The sequence below is a fragment of the Capsicum annuum genome, chromosome 3 (genome assembly GCF_002878395.1).
Source record: "Capsicum annuum cultivar UCD-10X-F1 chromosome 3, UCD10Xv1.1, whole genome shotgun sequence".
Lineage (NCBI taxonomy): Eukaryota > Viridiplantae > Streptophyta > Magnoliopsida > Solanales > Solanaceae > Capsicum > Capsicum annuum.
Window position 1 is genome coordinate 183,326,781 of NC_061113.1, and position 6,029 is coordinate 183,332,809.

At 36.7% G+C, this 6,029-nt stretch overlaps 1 non-coding gene across 1 annotated transcript; it reads left to right on the forward strand.

The window, feature by feature from the left end:
* Window positions 1–2,280: 2,280 nt before the first annotated feature.
* On the forward strand, window positions 2,281–2,386 carry LOC124897514. The gene has a single exon (XR_007054226.1). It is a non-coding gene; the product is annotated as a small nucleolar RNA R71 (small nucleolar RNA).
* The last annotated feature ends 3,643 nt before the right edge of the window (window positions 2,387–6,029 follow it).

Consider the following 6,029-nt stretch of genomic DNA (forward strand, 5'->3'; position numbering starts at 1 on the left):
TCCTCCAACCGGTCACTATGTATGTGGGGATCAACTCATTATCATCATTAGTTACCACATTCATCTCTTCTTTTTTCGGTACATAATGTACTGGACTCACCTATTTGCTATCAAAAATTGGGTAGACAATACCACTATCTAACCACTTGATCACTTCTTTTCTAACCACCTCTTTCATCACAGGATTCAACCTTCTTTGTTACTGTACTCTCGGTCTGTAACCCTCTTCCATGTAGATATTGTGCATGCAAAATGCTAGATTAATTCCTATAGTATCAGACATTTGCCAACCAATCATCTTTCTTCTCCTCTTTAGAACTGTTATAGCTTTCTTTACCTAGATATCTGTTAATCCTACAGACAAAATAACAGGCAAAGTATATTGGACACCAAGAAAAACATATTGTAAATGAGGAGGAAAAAACTTAAGCTCCAAGTTAGGAGCTTCTTCAACTGAGGGCTTGGGCGATGGACCAATTGGCCTATTCAATGGTTCGACAGGCACTTTCATCGTCTCAACCACTACCAAATTCATAACCTGGAGAAATTCCAATGCTTTTATATCTCCATAAAGATCATAACCCATCAAAGCTTGCTCTAATGATTCATCAGACAACAGTAACTGCCAATCAGAAGCACGGTCAATAACCGATCTGGATGACAACTCCTTATATATAGCTGGCAGTTTCAATGCCTTGTACACATCAAAGACTTCTACTTTATCATGCGCTCACATTGTCATTTTCCCAGCTGCTACATTAATTAGTGACGGCCTTATTGCTAAGAAAGATCATCCCAAAATAAATGAAACCATAGGATCAGCCTCAAAGTCAAGAATTACAAAATCCACCGAAAAGATTAACGATCCTACTTGTACCAAAACATCATTGATAATACCATTTGGCCTGGCAAGTGATCTATCCGCCAGCTACAAAATAATAGTAGTGGGCTTGGGACTCCCAAGAACCATTTTCTGGTACCATAATGTGGGCATAAGATTTATGCTAGCTCCCAAGTCACACAATTCACGTGCATAAATAGTCTGTCCAATGGTGATCTGCAAGGTGAAACTACCCAGATCTTTAAGCTTCATGGACAATTTGTTTTGAATCTTAGATGTGCACTCTTGAGTGAGTGCAACTGTAGCATACTCGATTAATCAGTTCTTATTTGCAACTATTTCCTTCAAATATTTTGCATATTTTGGCACACTTTGCAGAATGTCAACAAGAGGAAGATTTACTTGAACCTTCTTTAGAAGATCTAAGAACTTGTTATAACTCACCTCCTCTTGATACTTCCTTACCATTTGAGGAAAAAGTAAAGGGAGAGTCTTTTTGTCCACATGAATTTCTTCACTTGTCATTTTTTTCTTGATTTCTTTCTCTGCATTGTCTTTGGTACTGTCATCAATAATTGTAGGACTTACCTTCTCCTGAACTGTCTCCTTAGTGTGCAGCCCACTCTTTGTTTTAATTGCATTTACCTGCTTCGGATTTGTCTTGGTATCACTAGGTAATGCTCCTTGAGGTCTTGTACTCTATGCCCTATAATTGACCCAACTGCAACTCTAGATTTCTCATAAGCAATTGTTGACTCTTCAAATCAGCTGCAAACTGTGCCTGTTAAGTCTTAATTTCAGTTACAAATTGCACTTGTTGATCCATAAACTGCTTCATCAATTCCTTAATATTACTAAATTAAGAAGTCGTCTAAGTATTCTAAGCTGGCTATGGATTTGGTTGCACTTGTCCCCTATACTGATTTGCATTCTACGCTTGATTTCCACCCCATAAGAAATTGGGATGGTTCCTCTAGTTGGGATTATAAGTATTACCAAAATTTTATTATCTCTGCCGATTTGTATTCCCCATATAGTTGACAGAATCCGTATTAGCTGTGCAAGTATCAGCTGTGTGCTCACCACTTTCGCAAAGCTCATACCAAGAATTCACATGTTGGACTGCATTCATTGTGGTTATTTGTTGTGTAACACCTAACTTTATATTACTAAGTTGAGTAATCATATAATTTTGCATGCCTGCGATCTGTGTCTATAATGTAGTGAACTGATCTATCTCCAATACCCCTACAACCTTTTTAGGAGTACTCCTCGAGTCTGCATACCAGTCAGGGTTCCCTTGTGAAATCTAATTCAAGAGTGTGTACAATTCTTTATATGTCTTCTCAAGAGCCTGTCCACCTACTGCTGAATCCAAGAGAATCTTCGAGTTTGGCTCCAATCCTTCTATGAAAGTATGCACAAGAACACCATTGGATTAATGATGGTGAGGGAAATTTCTAAGCATACCCTTAAATCTCTCCCAAGCTTGGTAGAGATTCTCTCCATTTTTCTGTCTAAAACTCAAGATTTCACTCTCAAGTGTGTCGTCTTCCTGAGTGAAAAGAATCAAATAAGAAAATTTTGAGCTAGATCTTTCTATGTAATGATGGAGAGTGGTGGTTCAGCATGTAACCACCTTTTTGCTTCCCTCCTTAGAGAAAATGGAAAAAGTGTCAACCTGACATAATCAGGATTCACCCCTACAAGAATATATGTATCACTGATTTCCAAGAAGGTCTGTATATGATGTTGTGGATCTTCATATGAAAGGCCATGAAATTGCCCCGCTGAATTCAGCAATTGCGCCATATTCTGCTTCAATTCAAATCGACCTCCTAGTTCAGGCTTTAGAATATTACTCGTGACATGGTTCGTGAATAGGATTGCCACCTCACGAATAGGTCTAGGATCTTGTTGAGCAGGAACAACTGGAATACCAAGAGTGACAGGAGGTGGAACATTCCCGATATTTGGATCAACAGGTTTATTTTGTTGTTCAGCCATTCTTCACCTTTGTTGAAAGATTTTCTCTGGTTCTGCAAAAGGCTCAACCAATTCTTTATGTCTCGCTAGTCTTGGATTCAGCTAAACCTGCAACAATTCAGCCGCAAAGATCAAGTTGTTAACACCTAAACTTAATATAAAACGAAACAAAAATTTAGCAATTTACTAATTATATTAGTCCCCGGCAATGGCGCCAAAAACTTGTTGCAACTCAGACGCACACACAAGTGCATGTGATCGTTCAAGTAATATAGTGATTTAGACAATCAAATATCATTCCCAAGAGGACTAAACAACTAGAAATTTAACTAACTTTTAGTTTCAGAAAATGAGTATTAGGTGTTGTATAGTATCAAGATGATTTTGAATTTGATGATAAAAATATAAATTAATAAATAAGAAATAAAATTTTATGACTAGAGCAAAGAAAGCAACGGTTGTAAACAGTTAGGATAAGAATTTCAGGGTTGAGGCTTCTTAAACAATCATACAAATCTATATTCTTATAATAGTCTAATTGGTTATCGAGTTCTTGGTTCTCAAGGTTTAGGCAACGATCTTGATCTTCCGACCTAAAATCTTTTATCTATTGAATGTTGCAGCTATAACTCCCACAGAGATACAACAATTCTTCTAGATTCATTAAGTAATCTTCTTGCAATTGAATCAAACAAGGCCTCTAGGTATATCCCTATCCTAGATGCTAATTCAAACCCCTTATTAAATAAAAGATAAGAACCTTGCTCCTTAATATCCTTGTTCAAATCTATGATTCTCCTCCCGAATTCACATAGAAATATAAATTTATTCTAATGGCAGCCAAGCATTAAAATAGTAAGCTCAATAAATTAAGAACAACCCAGGTGATAATCCAAAAAGAAACTTCTATAAAGAATATCAAAGAGTAATCATGTTCTTGACCTCAACCCTAGAACAAGGGTATTTAGCCACTCATGTTTGAATTAAACATCAAAAACAAGTAATTAATCATACCCAAAATTAGTCTTGTAGTAAAGAAGTTCAAAAGAAATAATAAGAACCCTAAAAGAAGAATGCTTTCCAAAAATTGTTTGGAATTATGCTCACGTATTCCTTTTATACTTGAAAAAATTTCACCAGATCTTAAACCATGACGCGACGCGTCGCTATTCGCATTGATCCAACTAATGCATCACGTCAACATTGTGTTGCCACACTTGAATTCATCTTTGAAAATCATACTAAGTCATATTCTTCACCACACGACACAGCGCGTTGACATCGCATCGTGTCACTGGAATTTTTTGCTTAAAATTTGGCTAAGTGTCAAAGCTTTAAGCATTGATGCGATGCATTGACATCGGATCGATGCACTAAAAGCTGCACATGCAGAATTCTCTAAGGCATAGAACTTATGCATTGACAAGACACTTCGCTATCGCGTTGATGCATTGGAAATTGTTCTTCATATTTTTTATAAGGCAGACATCTTGCCAGTCAACTCGACGCATTAAGAATGTGTTGCGTGACTGGAACTTTTCACCAGTTCTTTTCTTTCTTTCCGTCAATCCTAAGATTCTTTCTTTTCTCTTTACTCCTGTGCATCTCCATATGTTTTTTACTATGATCCACATGGTCATTCACCTCTTCATGATGTGTATCCAATTTTATTTCAAATCCATGAGAAACTAACCCTATATGTCTAATCATATCAGTTAGCCACGAAACACAATTTAATTCACAATTTAATATAATTAGCACACTTTTTATTCTCAAAACAAGTCCAAATATGGGTAAATTGTGGTGTTTGGACATATAAATACACCCAAAATCAGTCAATATCCCACTTGTAGAGGCATTAGAGCAAATGCTAGGATATGCAAATTCAAGAAAGATTTGATCACCAAAAAGAGGTCAATCAGTTATGAGCCAGTCGACAATATTCATCACTGCAGTGTTGTAGCTACTAGAGAAAGAGGATCCTGGTGCTTTCATCATTCCTTGCACCATTGGATCTTTCAACTTCACTCGGGCATTATATAATTTAGGTGCTAGTATCAACCTCATACCACTAGCAATATTTAAGTAGTTAGAGTTGAGGGAACCTACACCAACCACCATGAGACTAGTGATGGCAGATAGGATAATGAAAAATCCAGTTGTTATTCTATATGATGTATTGGTAAAGGTGGCTTATTTCATTGTTTAGCTGATTTGTGATATTAGAATGTGAAGTGGACTTTAAAGTCCCAATTATTCTAGGAAGACCATTCTTGGCTACTGTAAGGATGATGATTGATTTGGATCTAGGACATTTGATGCTGAGACTAAATGATGAAAAAGTGATATTCAATGTACGTAAATCCATGAAGCAGCTTGATGAGTTAAGAGTTATATCTATAATTAATGCATTTGATGAAGAGATGGACTCATTCTATGATATTGATATAGTAACTACTTGTGAAGATACCTAAGATTTGTTCTTATTGAAGAGAGCCTAGGTGTTAAAACTCTAGCAACCATTATCATGAACTTTGATAGTGATGGTATTAATGACTATGATGAGATGGTATGTGCACTCTATGGGAGCGACTCTTACACTTGTGCACCAAAGAAGCTTGATTTGGATCTAAAGAATAGAACCACTCCACCTACTCGCCTATCAATTGAGGAACCAACCATCTTAGAGTTGAAGGACCTTCCCCTTATTTGCGATATGAATTTTTAAGGGCTAACAATACTTTACCGATAATCATTGCAACTGATTTGATGGAGACAGAAGTTGAAGCATTATTATCAGTGTTGCAGAGATTCAAGAGGGCCATTGGTTGGTCCATTGCAGATATTGTGAATGGGATTTCTTTGACTGTGAGAGCACATGGGTTATTGTAATAAACCGAAAGTGCCCCCTGGATGTCACACGGTGCTTAAGACTACGAATAGCCCTAAGCTAACCCATGATACCTACTAAGCTTGAAACTCACATGAACAATGAACTAACATAAATAGAAACTTAAAAGTAACCCATGACATATCTTAATAAAAGTCTTTAACCTGGGAATCTTCAAACCACTCTTTGAACTTAAAATTTAAATAGTCTGACAAGTCTCTACTGGTGACTAGAGAGCCACCGGGAAAAACCCCAACTGACTCGAACATATCTAGAAATCACATAACTAAAACACTTCAAGCAATGAACAAA